Source organism: Molossus molossus, unplaced genomic scaffold (assembly GCF_014108415.1).
Source record: "Molossus molossus isolate mMolMol1 unplaced genomic scaffold, mMolMol1.p scaffold_m16_p_11, whole genome shotgun sequence".
NCBI lineage: Eukaryota > Metazoa > Chordata > Mammalia > Chiroptera > Molossidae > Molossus > Molossus molossus.
The window spans coordinates 11,455,368-11,470,082 of NW_023425346.1; positions in this window are offsets into that span (position 1 = coordinate 11,455,368).

The window sequence follows — 14,715 nt, forward strand, 5'->3', positions numbered from 1 at the left end:
TACTAAATTTTAAAATGTTATAATTATTCAAAATATCATTTCTGACTACAATGGAATAAAACTAGAAATCAATAACAGAAAGCAAACTGAAAAAAAATTTAAATATATAAAGAATAAACAACACACAATTAAGCAATCAATGGGTCAAAAATAAAATTACAAAGAAAATTGGAAAATACCTTGAGACAAATGCAAGCGAAGTTAAAACATACCAAAATTTATCAGTTGCAGCAAAAGCAGCACTAAGAGGACATTTTATAGTCGTAAACACTCACATTAAAAATAAATACTGCCCTGGCTGGTTTGGCTCAGCGGTTAGAGCGTCGGCCTGCGGTCCAGAGAGACCCGGGTTCGGTTCCCGCTAAGGGCACGTCCCTCGGTTGCAGTTTGTCCCCGGCCCTGGTCGGTCGTGCGGGTGGCAGCCACTCGATGTGTCCCTTCACGTCGATGTTTCTCTCTCTCTCTCTGTTCCTCTCTCTCCCTCCCACTCTACCTGAATAAAAAATGGAAAAATGTCCTCAGGTGAGGATAAAAAATAAAATAAAATAAATAAATAAATATCTCAAATCAACAACTTAAATGTACAGATTAAGGGATTATAAAAAAATTTAAAAATAAATTCCAAGCTAGCAGAAGGAATAAAATCAAAGCATACATACATAAAAAAATATTTTAAAAATATATAGAGAAAAATAAACGAAACCAATCAGTGGTTTTAAAAAAAAGTCACAAAAATGACATTTAGTTAGATTGACTAAGAAAAAAAAGAAAGAGAAGTTTCAAATTATTAAAATCAGAAATGAAAGTGAAAACATTACTATCAGTGTTGCAAAAATAGAAAGAATTATGAAGGACATAATCATAATAACCACCAATAATTATTACTAAACAATTTAGGTAAACTAGATGAAATAGACAGATTCCTGAAAACAGACAACCTAAAAGACTAAATCAGAGAAAATAGAAAATTGGTTTGACCTAAAACTACTAAAGAGATTGAGTCAGTAATTAAAAAATCATATCAGTAATCAAACTTCTACCAAACATTTAGAGAATAATTAATGCCAATCTTTCTTAGACTTTTCCCAAAACTTAAAGAGGAGAGAACACTTCTAAACTCATCTTATGAGGCCAGTATTAACCCTGATACCAAAACCAAACAAAGAAACTACAAGAAATGAAGACTTCATGCAAACCAATATCCCACATGAATATTGATGGGAAAATCCTCAACAAAATACTAGCAGACCAAATTTAGGGGAATATTAAAAGACATATATACCATAACAAAATGGGATTTAGTCCTAGATTGCAAGAATGGGTCAACATACAAACATCAACCAATGTAATATACCATTAACAGAATGAAAGACAGGGGTATAATCATTTCAATTGATGCAGTAAAGTTATTTAACAACATTCAATACCTTTCACAATCAACACACTTAACAAATTAAGAATAAGAGTAAACTATCTCAACATAATACTGTATATAAAAAATTCACACCAAACATTACACTTGATTGTGAAAGACTGAAAGCATTTCCTCTAAGACCAGAAATATCACAAGGATGACTGTTTTTACCACCTTTATTAAACACAGTATTGGAGGTTATAGCCAGAACAATTAGGCCAGAAAAAGAAACAAAAGGCATCCAAATTGGAGGTGGGGGAGGGATGTAAAATAGTCTCTGTTTTTAGATGTTATGATCTTATGTATTAAAAAAAAAAAAAAAAAAAAAGATTCCACCAAAAAAAGTTAATAAATAAATTAATCAAAGTTGCAGGATAAAAAATTAATACACAAAAATTAGTTGTGTTTCTATACACTAATACTAAACACTAAAAAGAAAATTAAGAAACCAATTCCATTTACAATAGCATAAAAAAATAATAAAATACTTATAGATGAACTTAACTAAGAAGACGAGACTGATACAATGAAGACTATAAAACATTGCTGAAAGAAATTAAAGAAAACCTGAAAAATTGAAAAGACAGCCCATAGTTATGAATTAGAAGGCTTAATATTGTTAAGATGACAACACTACCAAAGCAATCCATAGATTCAATGTAATCTCTGTCAAAAATCATGATGATCAATTTTATATTAATAGAAAAACACATCTTGAAAACCATATGAAGTGCACAGAACCCTGAACAGTCAAAACAATCTTGGAGGGAAAAAACAAAGTTGAACAACTCACACTTCCTGATTTCAAAACTTAGTACACAGCTATAATAATCAAAACAGTGTGATGCTGGCATAAAGCCAGAAATATAGACTAATGGAATAGAATAGAGAGCCAGAAAATAAATCCTCACATATATTGTCAAGTAATTTTTATTTTTTTTATCCTCACCCGAGGACATTTTTTTTTTTTTTAATTTTTTATTCAGAGAGCAGGAAAGAGAGAGAGACAAACATCAGTGTGAAAGGGACACATCGAATGGCTGCCATCCGCATGACCCAACCAGGGTCGGGGACAAACTGCAACCAAAGTACATGCCCTTAGTGGGAACCAAACCCGGGTCTCTCTGGACTGCAGGCCGATGCTCTAACCGCTGAGCAAAACTGGCCAGGGCTGTCAAGTAATTTTTAATTTATCTTTTCAGTTTTATTGAGACAATAACAATTGTATATATTTAAATTTGACATATGTATACATTGTCAAATGATTACCACAATCAAGCAAATACATTCATCACCATAGATACCTTTTTTTTTGTTAGTGTGAGCACTTAAGATCTACTATCTTATCAAATTTCAAGTATACAATACTACATTATTAACTACAGTCATCATGCTATATACAAGATTTCCCAGAACTTATTCATAATATAAGTAAAATTTTGTACCCTTTAACTAACATCACCCCATTTACCACCACCACTACCACCCCACCACCCCGGCCATTAGCAGCTACCATTCTACTCTCTGCCTCTGTAAATTTGACTTTTTTAGATTCCACACATAAGTGAGATTTTATACGTCTGTTGATGGATGAATTGATGAAGAAAATATATTATACATACACGAAGAAATATTAATGTTATTCAATCATTAAAAAGATATAAACCCTGCCATTGGCAACCACATAAAAGAACCTGGAGAACATTATGCTAAATGAAATAAGCCAGACTTAGGTAATCAAATTATTTTTGAAAAAGGCGCCAAGACCATTTCATAGGGAAAGACAGTCTTTGCAACAAATAGTATTGGAAAAACTGAATATCCAACATGCAAAAGAATGTAATTTGACCTTTACCTTACACAATAGACAAAGATTAACTCGAAATAGATTAAAGACATAAATATAAGAGCTAAACCATAAAACCCTTAAAAGAAAATGTAGAGGGAGCCCAGCCAGTGTGGTTCAGTGGTTGAGTGTTGACCCATGCACCAAGGGGTCGCCGGTTCAATTGCCGGTCAGGGCACATGCCCAGGTTGGGGGCCCAATCCCCAGTGGGGGGCATGTTCTCTCTCATCAATGTTTCTCTCTTTCTCCCTTTCCCTTCCTCTCTCTCTCAAATCAATAAAGAAAAAAAAAATTTTAATGTAGAGGGGAAAGCTTCAGAGGTTTGGGTTTGGCAATGATCTCTTGGATATGCCTCCAAACACACAGGCAACAAAAATAAATAAATAAATAAATTAGATTTATAACATTTAAACATTGTGGAGCACCAAAATACACTTTGAACAGGGTGAAAAAGAACTCACAGAATCAGAGAAAATATTTTCAAGTCATATATCAGATAAGAGATTAATATCTGAATATATATTAAAAAAAAAAAAAAACTTTCACAGTTCAACAACAAAAACAAACAACCCAATTAAAAATGGGCAAAGGACTTAAATAGACAGTTCTGCAAAAAAGATATACATATGATCAAAAAATATGTGAAAATATCCTAAACATCATTAGTCAGGTAAATGCAAATAAAATGACAATAAAATACCGCTTCATACCAATTAGAATGTCTAGTCTCAAAAGAAAGAGAGAGAGAGAGAGAAGGAGGGAGGGAGGGAGAAAGGGAGATAGGAAAAGCAGGAAGAAAAAGAGGAAAGAAAGCAAAAAGTGGAGAAATTGAAACATTTGTGCATTGCTGGTGGAAATGTAAAATGGTATAGTCACCATAAAAACAATATAACAGTTTCTCAAAAAAATTAAACATAAACTTACCATACGGTATACAAAAGAATAGTAAAGCAGGGACTCAAACATATATTTATATACCAATGTTCATAGCAGCATTATTCACGTTCATCAAAAGGTGGAAACAAGTCAATTTCCTTCAATGGGTGAATGTAGAAACAAAATGTGACATATACATACAATGGAATATTATTCAACCTTAAAAAGGAATAAAATTTTGTGACATGCTACAATGTGAGTAAACCTTAAAAAGATTGTGCTAAGTGAAATAAGCCAGACAAAAAAGGATAAATACTCTATAATTCCATTTATATGAGGTATTAGAACAGTCAGATTCATAGACTCAAAAGTGGTTTTCAGAGGCTGGGGAGAGGGGAAAATGGAGAGTTATTGTTTGATGGACTCAGTTTCAGTTTGAGATGATGAGAAAGTTCTGGAGATGAGCAATGTGAACGTATTTAAAACCACTGAATTGTACACTTAAAGTAGCTAAATGGTCAATTTTATGTTATATTTCACCACTATTCACATGAAAGGCACATAACATGTACTAGTCCTTAGTAAATTTGAAACCCAGCTGGGCACATGTTGAGGGAGGGAATTTTATTTTTATTAAGTGCCAGTTCTTCTCCTGGGGTTTGGTTCTCTTAATTCATCTGGGCTGTGGGCTGAACCTTTACACGAAATGGAGTATTTTCAGCAGAGAGGCTCTTTCAGCCTGCTTGTAGAAAACTGGAAGTCCAGAACCTTCTTTTCACTATGAGCTGCTCTGCTCCCTTTAGTTCAAGTTGGTAATATTTTCACTAATACACTCCTCTTAGAAACTCTGTGGGTTTTCTATAAATTTTATTGGCTTTATTCTGTGCCTCAAAGTCATATCCATAATTCAATTTGAGACAGATATCTCTCTGAGAGGCACTGCCTTATAATTTTTGGTAGCTCTATTATTTGTCTGAAAGGGTCTACCAAATACCACTTTAAATTTTTCTGAGGCCTAAACAAAGAGTATTTTGTTTTAATTTTTGTGTATTTTAATACACTTTTGATTTAATGTTGACGCTAAGGACACTTTACTGGAAGTAGTCTAGATTTGTTCTTTTCCATGAGGCTTTGAAAATATTTTGCCAGATAGAGAAAATGTCCTGAGTCTTCCATATTTCTTCTAAATTATGCTTGAAAACTAAACAGTTTACTTTTTAATTCAATTTTTTTTGCAACACTGTATTGTATATTTCTAACAGAAGCTAGTTAGTCATTTTAAACAGTCTGCCTAAAAATATTCTTATCCATATCCACAAGTTTACTTGGTAGTGTTTCTTTTTTTTTTTTATCCTCATCCGAGGACATTTTTCCATTTTTTGTACAGACAGAGTGGGAGGGAGAGAGAGGAAGAGAGAGAGAGGGAAACATCGATGTGAAAGGGACACATCGAGTGGCTGCCACCCGCACGACCAACCAGGGCCGGGGACAAACTGCAACCGAGGTACATGCCCTTAGCGGGAACCGAACCCGGGTCTCTCTGTACCGCAGGTGGACGCTCTAACCGCTGAGCCAAGCCGGCCAGGGCGGTAGTGTTTCTTTTTCTGTTTTTCCTTTATTGATTTTAGAGAGAGAGGAAGAAAGAGGGAGAGAGAGATAGAACCATCAATGAGAGAAAACATCGATTGGCTGCCTAACTACATGCCCCCAACTGGGGATCAGGCCCATAACCCGGGCATGTCTTCTGACCAGGAATCAAACCAGTGATTCTTGGTGCATGGGTCGACACTCAACCACTGAGTTACCCAGGCTAGACTGGTAGTGTTTCTTTTTCCAAGTTATCCCAGGTGGCAGTCTTGTTCCTAGTTCTGCTACTATATAATATTGTTCTTTTTTTTTTTTTTACCAACCTTTGGTAGCAATGCTCACATTGAGTGGTCACCATTTTTCTCCTTCACGAAGAGCCTTTCACGCTTTTTCACCCTCTCCTTGTTGCCTGCACAGCCTTGTCTTGTTTCTCTGCCCCAAAGCCAATGCTACATATCTGACATTGCTGTGATAGTAACAGCCCCTTTGAGTTATCCACTGTTACATAAAAAAGCATCCTTGAAAAACTTAGTTTCTTAAAACAATAATAATGTATCACCATTCACACTTGTGTAGGTTGGCTGGGCTCAGCTGGTTCTGCCCCATGTGGTGTTAGCTGAGGTCACTCCTACAGCGGGGTTCAGCTCCGGCTGTAATGCCCAAGGCCTGTCTCACACTTCTGACACTTGCTGCTGGCTATCACAGGGGTGCCTCATTCCTCCCCTACATGGCCTCTCTTCTCCTGAAGTCTAGACTAGCTTCTTTAGGGAATGATGTCTAAGTTCCAAAAGAGTAAAAATTAAAGATCTTAAAGGCTAGGCCTGGACTCAGCACTGTTATTACGTTCTCTCCATCAAAGCTATTCAAAGGCCAGTTCAGTTTCAGTGAACAGGTAAACCACAAGCTAATGAAAATGATCGCTTCTATTACCTCAACTAATTGTAGGTTGCCCTTCTATTTATATACAACTATAACACCATGTTTTATTTTTAACACTTAGTGTTGTTTATTATAAGCTCAGTGAAAGAGATCTTTTAGACATATTTGCCCAGATTTTTATCCACTATCACTATTGCACACACAGAAAAAAGTAAATGTGAGATAGTTAGGACATTTCTAAAAGTTCTTCATATGCAGAGTCTAACTTGAGAGTCCACATTTATGTTTCTCCCCACAGTATCACCCTCTGTGCCGTCAAGTGCACCGAGGAGGCAGTGTTTCTTTTTTGTTGCTGTTAATCCTCACCTGAGGATATTTTCCCACGGATTTTTAGAGTGGGAGGGAGTGAGGGGGAGAGAGAGAGAAATATCAGTGTGAGAGAGACACATCAATTGGTTGCCTCCTGCATGACCCAGGTACATGCCTTTAACCAGGAATCAAACCCATGACCCTTCCATCTGCAGACCGACGCTCTAACCACGAAGCAAACCAGACAGGGTGAGGCAGTGTTTCTTAAAGAGTACTCTGCACTATTCCATTGGGAATTCTCTTCGGAGCTGCTAAAGTGCACGCTTCAAGTTTATGCTGATATTTTCTTGATTGAATAAGAGGCAGCTTGAATCAATTACATCAGCCCGTTGCTTTGAGTTTCCTTCTGACATTCGGCAATTTCCCTTGCCTTGGGCTGCATTGCCTGGCCTATGTTAGGCGGCCCTTTTACACGTATCTCAGGACAGAATTTCTCACAACTTCATGAAGTCATGGGTCCCTTCCATTCTGAGACCCTTTAAAGTACTTGGTCTTTGTTTCTCAAGATGTGGAATCATGGCCTTTTAACAATGATGAGTAGTTGCTTTTTTCCCCATTACTGTTTCCGTGCCTTTTGCCTTCACTATAATTTTGTGTATCAATGTCAAATCATAGTGTAATCTTTTAAAATATATTTAAATGACAATTAAGCTCAATAAATGCAGTGCCAACAATGCACGTACTCAGTATAAATGATTATAGTGATAACCAAGTTTGTGCTCGTGCAGTTAAAGGCAAATTACGTCTTGAATACCAGTTGGTTGATGATGTCAGATGCCATAGACTATAATGTGCATCTTGATTTCAGAGATGTTTAAGTATAAAAAAAATGTATACATGGCATATATTGAGTTTCTCCTGGGTATCCTGTGATGAGCTAGGGACTGTCTGATAGATATATTTAAAAGTTTAAAACATAGTACTTGCCTCAAGGGACTTAACATAAAGAGCTGCCCAGATGAAATAGATAACTATGGCAAGTGGCACAGAATAAGCTTTCAAATAAATAGTAAATGAGCAGAAATGGCAGGGCCTATTTGAGCGTGAAGGGATGTGAATGCTAGAGGCAGGCCATTCAGAGTAGTAACTCTGCTTTATGTTACCTCTTTATATCTTTTCCCCATTTTTCTTATTAATTTAGAGAAAGAAACTGTTAATATATTCAAAATATTAATAGTTTGTGAGTTACAAGTTTTTAAAACACTTTTTTTTAGTTTGTGGTATGTTTATAAAATTCATTTAGAAGTCTTTGACAATACAGAAGTTTGCAACTGTAGCCTAGTAAGATGTATCCATGTTTTCTTCTATGATGTAATTTTTGTTTTATTTTAGAAATACTTTACTGCTGGATATTCTTGCATATCTTCTAAAAGCTTTTAGCTTTCGCTTATCACATTTAGGTTTTTAATATATTTTAAATTTGTTTTTTTATATGGTGTGAGGTAGGGATTTAATTTTTCTTCATACAACCAATTGTCCCAGGATAGTTTGTCAAAGGTCCATCTTTCCTCACACTTGATTTGTAGATGCATTCAATTTAGGGAGTATAGTCAAATGTATTAAACTCTGACTTCTTGAAAAATAGAAATCTCCCTTGAAACCACAAAATAATAATCAAATTTTATTACATAAATACTAAAATAGAAATAGATTATACTTTAATCTGGAATTTCTTAGCCTTTTGATATTAGAAATAGATTAATTAAAATTATGAATATTTCTCTAAAAGGAAAAAAACTGTATAAACACATTAAAAATATTTTATGTCATTTCAAATTTACAGACCCCTTGAAGCTTATCCACAGACTCCTTCCCCCTCAGTTTGGAGTGGGGAAGTTGAGGGTAGCATATTATCCTAAACTAACAGGTTCTCTGTCAGAGCTAGATGGACAATCCAGGTCCCCTGTGGCTCTATTCGGTACTATTCCACATGTATACTCACAGCTGAGCCACTAAAGTAGAACAGAGGAACACCACAAATTTGTGATCTGGCCAAAATAATCAAACAATTGATGCCAAATCATCCAAAACAGTAGCATGAGTTTATTCCTGATCTAAATCTAACTGTTAAGTATAGATAACAGATAGAACTCTATATTGTAAAGAATAAATTGAATTTGAGAGAAGGAATTAATTTAATTTGTTTATTAGGTTCTGTTCCCCATTTAGCCAGAAGGCTTCTAGTGGTAGAATATTTCTAGATTGATTTATGGCTTTGGCACCCTATACATAATCATTGGAAGACCTAATTTGTTTGTTATATGCAAATTACCTAGGTGAGCTTATTAAAGATAAGGTTGGACTGGTATCAAATGTAATTCAGGACAAGCCAAGAAGGATGAGGGTGCTTTGTGATTGATTGAGCCAGAAAGTTGAAAGTCAGCAACTAAACAGATTGATGTGTTCAGCAGGACATTTTGAATCAAGAGCCATCACACACAATGTAGAAAGCTCAGTTAATAAATTAAACAAGGAAAGAATGTTCTGACTTTGAAAGGATAAAATGATACAAACTTCATCCTGGATATGAGAGAAATTTTGGATTAAAGGTAGTTTCCCTTTGAAAATGATTTAAAAAGTAAAGGCTATAGAAATGAACCCAGTCGGTTAGTGATTAAGGATTGATGCTTATGACAAATCTACTGGTGGTTTTGGTGATATCAATCCAGGTATTTCTCTAGCTTTATCAGCTGGGGAAAAGGGTCAAAATACTCTTGGCTTAGCCCAAACTGCCAAATCCACAAAGCTCTAGTTCCCTTCCAAGCTGGATTGATGTGAGGCTGTACCCTGGGAAGGACCTTGGCTTCTGTGACCTCGGAAGTAGTTTCCAATTGTTCCAGTGAATTTGGATCACTGAAAGAATAGAGCTACATCTCTAGGGAAGTGGTTTTGTGGACTTGACAACCCCATTTCTCTGAGCCATTCATTAAGCTTGCTCTTGAGCAGCAGCCTCTGCATCTTCTGTAAGACTGAGGGGCTTAAATGTCTTCCCTTCTATGGGAATAAATTGCATTACATCATTTTTGTGGTTCTTTGCCTCATTTTAATTTTGTTGTTCCAAGCATTCTGCCCCCACAGGGAGTGACTCTCAGTCCTCCTCTCTTTCCCTCTTACATTATTCTCTCTCCTGCAACCTTAGTCCTTTCACTGCTCTCCTACCTTTCAGACCTCTACCCTCCGCCGGCTTACACCACCACCGCTCGGTAGTCCTCTTGCTCCATTTCACTGGACAGTTCTACTCAAGGCTTCTGTTTTTCACTGGAGACTTTTGCTGGACGTCAGCAGTGAGAGTGGTGCTGACAGTAGTGCCAGTGGAAGGAGCGGTGTTACGGGAGTCATAGTGGTGGTGTTGTTATTCTTGTGGGTGTGCAGCCATAGTAACATCATGTTTTTCTAAAAGTTGCCAACACACTTTCTCTTTGTTATCCTTTTGATCTTCCCAAAGATGACTTGCAGATCTTTAGAGGGTTATCTATTGATTAATGAACTAATATTTATCAAGAACAAATTTAGTCACTGGGGAGCCCAGAGAAATACAACCGAAGGCTCCCACGTGAAAGAGCTCCCACACAGCTCGTGCAAAAGTCAGTGGACTAAGAGCCAAATAAGTGAGCAGACTTTAGTGCTGTAAAATTTTAGAGAAAGTAGAAGCGATGCTCTGGGGCGGTCAGAGGAGGCTTTTAGGAGGTGGTAGGTCTCTGCCAGGCATTGGAGATAGAACTGGTACCACCACAACCTTGGAAAGGGAGACACAGTGAGTAAAGGCACATATATGGGGGAAAGGGCCAGAGAAAATGGATAGATAGATCAAAGATCCAGCTTCATTGGTAAAAATTACAAAGAAGAATATATATGAAAATGAGTTCTTTTCTAAGAAAGTATAATTATATACACACACACACACATAAATGTATACATGTATATTCTTTCAGTTAATAATTTAGTTGTGTAGTGTATGCTATTATTTGGGACTCAATGATTTTTTTTCCTTTATTTATTTTAGAGAGTGAAGAAGTGAGAGAGAGAGAGAGAGAGAGAGAGAGAGAGAGAGAGATAGAAACATCGATGAAAGAGAACATAGATTGGTTGCCTCCTGCATGCCCCCCACTGGGGATCAGGCCCACAACCTGGGCATGTGTCCTGACCAGAAATCAAACCAGTGACCTTTTGGTGCGTGGGTTGACACTCAACCACTGAGCCATACCGGCTGGATGGGATTCAATGATTTTTCAACTCAAGGACTCAGATATTTATATCTGGAAAAATTATAAAACCCACCCACATTCACTTTATGTTCTCTTCCCAGAATCCTCATTGGACCAGTGTGGGAACTTCACAGTATAGCACCTATGTCTTTAAGTTCTTTCTACTCTATGTCTCTTCAGCTATTTGTGTTATATTTTAAATAATTTCACATATCTGGCTTCAAATTCACTAATTCTTTGTATGTGTGAGTCAGATATATATATATAGTATACTGTTTAATATATCCACTGAGACTTTTACATTTCAATTACTTTCTTTTTCATTTCTAGAATTTTTTTTTTAATTCTCACCCAAGGATATGTTTTTATTGATTTTTAGAGAAAGAGAAACTTGATGTGAGAGAGAAACATTGATCAGTTGCCTCCCTTATGCACCCTGACAGGGGATCAAACCCAAAACTTAGGTATGTGCCCTGACTGGGAATCGAACCCAAAACCTTTTGGTGTACAGGATGATGCCCCAAGCAACTGAGCCACCTGGCTAGGGTTAGAATTTCACTTTTTTGTTCAACTAGTTTGTTCTTTTTTTCATAGCATTCCATTATTACCCTACAGATTTAACCCTTTATCTTTTTAAGTCTCTTTAACATAATTTTAAAGTCCCTTTTGTCCTTCTCATTGCCTATCACTTTGGGCTGTGACCTTTCACCACTGTTTGCACTATAAGGCACACATTTCCCCATGTGCTGTGTAATTCTCACCCATCAGTTCATCAACAGGAATTATCCTCTAGGGTGGAGGGGCATTTGTGTCCCCAGGGTCATGCTGGCAGACCTGTGGGATGGTTTCATAAGTTGGCCAGCCCAGAGATCTAAAGATTTACCACTTTTAGTTCAGTTTTAATGTTTATTTCTTAGTTCCAAGGGCCTCCAAAATAATTAGTTAGGCTGAGAATTAGGCTGCCATGTTTGCAATAATTAACGTACACTTAAGACTTCAGTTTTTCTGATGTTTTCCAACTTTCTTACTTGCACAAGGCAGAATCTCAGTTTTATCCTCGGTGGTTCCTATTTTCAGTTACCATATTGGTATGCCTTTAAAAACAACAAGCTTCTATTATCTCTCATAAATCTGTGGGTTGACTGGGCTTGGCTCAGTGGTTGTTTTATTTCCAGTGGTATCAGCTGGGGCTTCAATTATCTGCAGGCTTGAGGGATTGGTACATCCAAGGGGACTCTCACACATCGAATGCTTTTGTGGTGTCACCTGGAAGACTGGGCTCAGCTGTGTGGTTCTTTGGCTCGATGTGGTATTAACAAAGGCTGCAGTTATCTGGAGTCTTGACTGGGTCTGAACATCCTAGAAGACTCACTTACATGGCTGTATGTCAGTGTAGGCTCTGAGCGGAGAGTAGAGCTGACATGTTGATCAGAGTGTCTCAGTTTTCCTCCATGTGGTCTTGCCACGTGGCTTGGGCTTCTCACAGCATGGCAGCTGGGTTCTAAGAGGGCAAGTTCTAAGAGGCAAGGGTAGAAACTAAAGATCCCTTAAAGTCCAGCCCCAAAAGATACATTATTGCTACTCTCTGTTGATAAAAACAGGCCATAGAGCAACCCAAACTTTAAGATAAGGGAAAGAGAATCTATCTCTCTATCAAAAGAGTGGAAAAGAATGTGTGGTCATCTTTAAGCTACAGCACTTGTTACAGCAAAGACTTTAGAAATAGTTCATAAAGACATTTGTCCAAGGATAGGTTATACAGGACGTAGTGGCAGCTTTATAGTGTTGCCAAGCAACCCAGACTTCTAATTACAGAGTGGCCGCAAAAATTCCAGCCATCACAACCAAGTTTTGGGCAGAAATAAGGGGATAGAGCAAAAAAACAAAATGGATCTACCAGCTAAGTTGGCCCCTTTATAGAGCTTTTCTTGAATCCTCCCATGACTGTTGCTTATTCCTCATTGACTTCCCAATCTGCTCTGAAAGCTACAGTGAAGTCACAACCAAAGCATACCCCATGCCAGAGGTAGATCTGAGTTAAGTAAAGTAAAGCAGTGGGATCCCAAACAGATCTAATTCAAACTCCTTACTTACCATCTAGCACCCTCTTGCCTGCACTTGGCAAGGCTTCAAACCATGGCACCGTGAGAGTGTCTGTGGCAGGTCGATGTTTGTGTCCATTGTGTTCTGTAGATATGTAGACCATCATCTCACTAACAAAGGACATGCTTTAACCTGCAGGCAGCTGACACGATGGTTGTAGGGTACTATTTAAAGGATTTCAGTGTTCCTTATTAATAAAGTTCCATCTGTAAGCCTAATTACACCTTTGCCAAATAATAGAGTGGACTCCTGTGCCATTTCCTCTTCAGTCTAAACTGTATATATTCTGCATAGGTCGATCAGAGAAGTCAAGGGACGATCAGAGATAGTTCAGGGACTACCATATGCATTTTTACATACCTGTCTCTTCTCCTGCCTCACTTCCATATCCTTCTACGTTTTGTGGATATAGATGATTAAGAATCTCTCTGAATGGAAAAACTCATTTACATGTGGGTGATCTGCACTAAAAACAGCGCTATCTTCTAGGCTTCTTGTAGGAATATGCTCTCATGAAGCGATACTGGTCAGAGCCATGCTTGGCTCTTCACAAGATGACCCTTCCATTTCGATGCTGTAGGTACCATACCCAGCGTAGGAGGCAGAGGGTTTTAGAGGTGCCCTTTTCACTGTATACATGTGGACCAAGTCCCTTCTGCTTATACCTAAGGCCAGGCCCAGGCTGTAGGCACAGTTACAGTGGGGCATATTTAACAAGAGTGCTACATTGCTGCTCATTCTGCATTTGCAGGGGACAGCAAATGACAGCCCAAGGGTCAGCCTGGTTTTGTAAATGAAGTTTCCTGGAACACAGTAGCACTCCTCAGTTCATGGGGGTCTGTGGCTGCTTTCATGCTACAACGGCCAAGTTGAGTGGATGCAGTAGAGACCAGGTGTCCCACAAAGTCTGAATTATTTATTATTGATTGACCATCTAAACTACTGACTGTATAGAGAGTATTCTTCTATGCTGTCCAAGGCAGACCTGGTTTTCTCTGAGGCTGGGTTCTCAGTTGGGCAATTTTGCCTCCCAGGGAACATTTGGCAATGCCTAGAGATATTTTTGGTTAAAACAATTGTGGGTGTGGGAGGATTGCTACTCACATCTAGTGAGGAGTGGTCAGGGATGCTGCTGAACGTCTTCCGATGCATAGGCAAGCCCCCCACAATAAAGGATTGTCCAATCCAAATGTTAATAATGCCAAAGTTGAGAATCCCTCCTATATGGCAACAGATGTTCTATAAGACTATTATATCTTTTTATTCAATTATTAAACAAATACTTACTGAATGTGTACTATGTACCAAGCATGTACTGAGTTATACATATATATTTAACCCATGTGACAGATCATGAAGTTGATACTATTGATATTATTATTATCCCCATTTTATAGATAAGAAATCTAATGCACAAAGAGGTTAATTTACCTGAA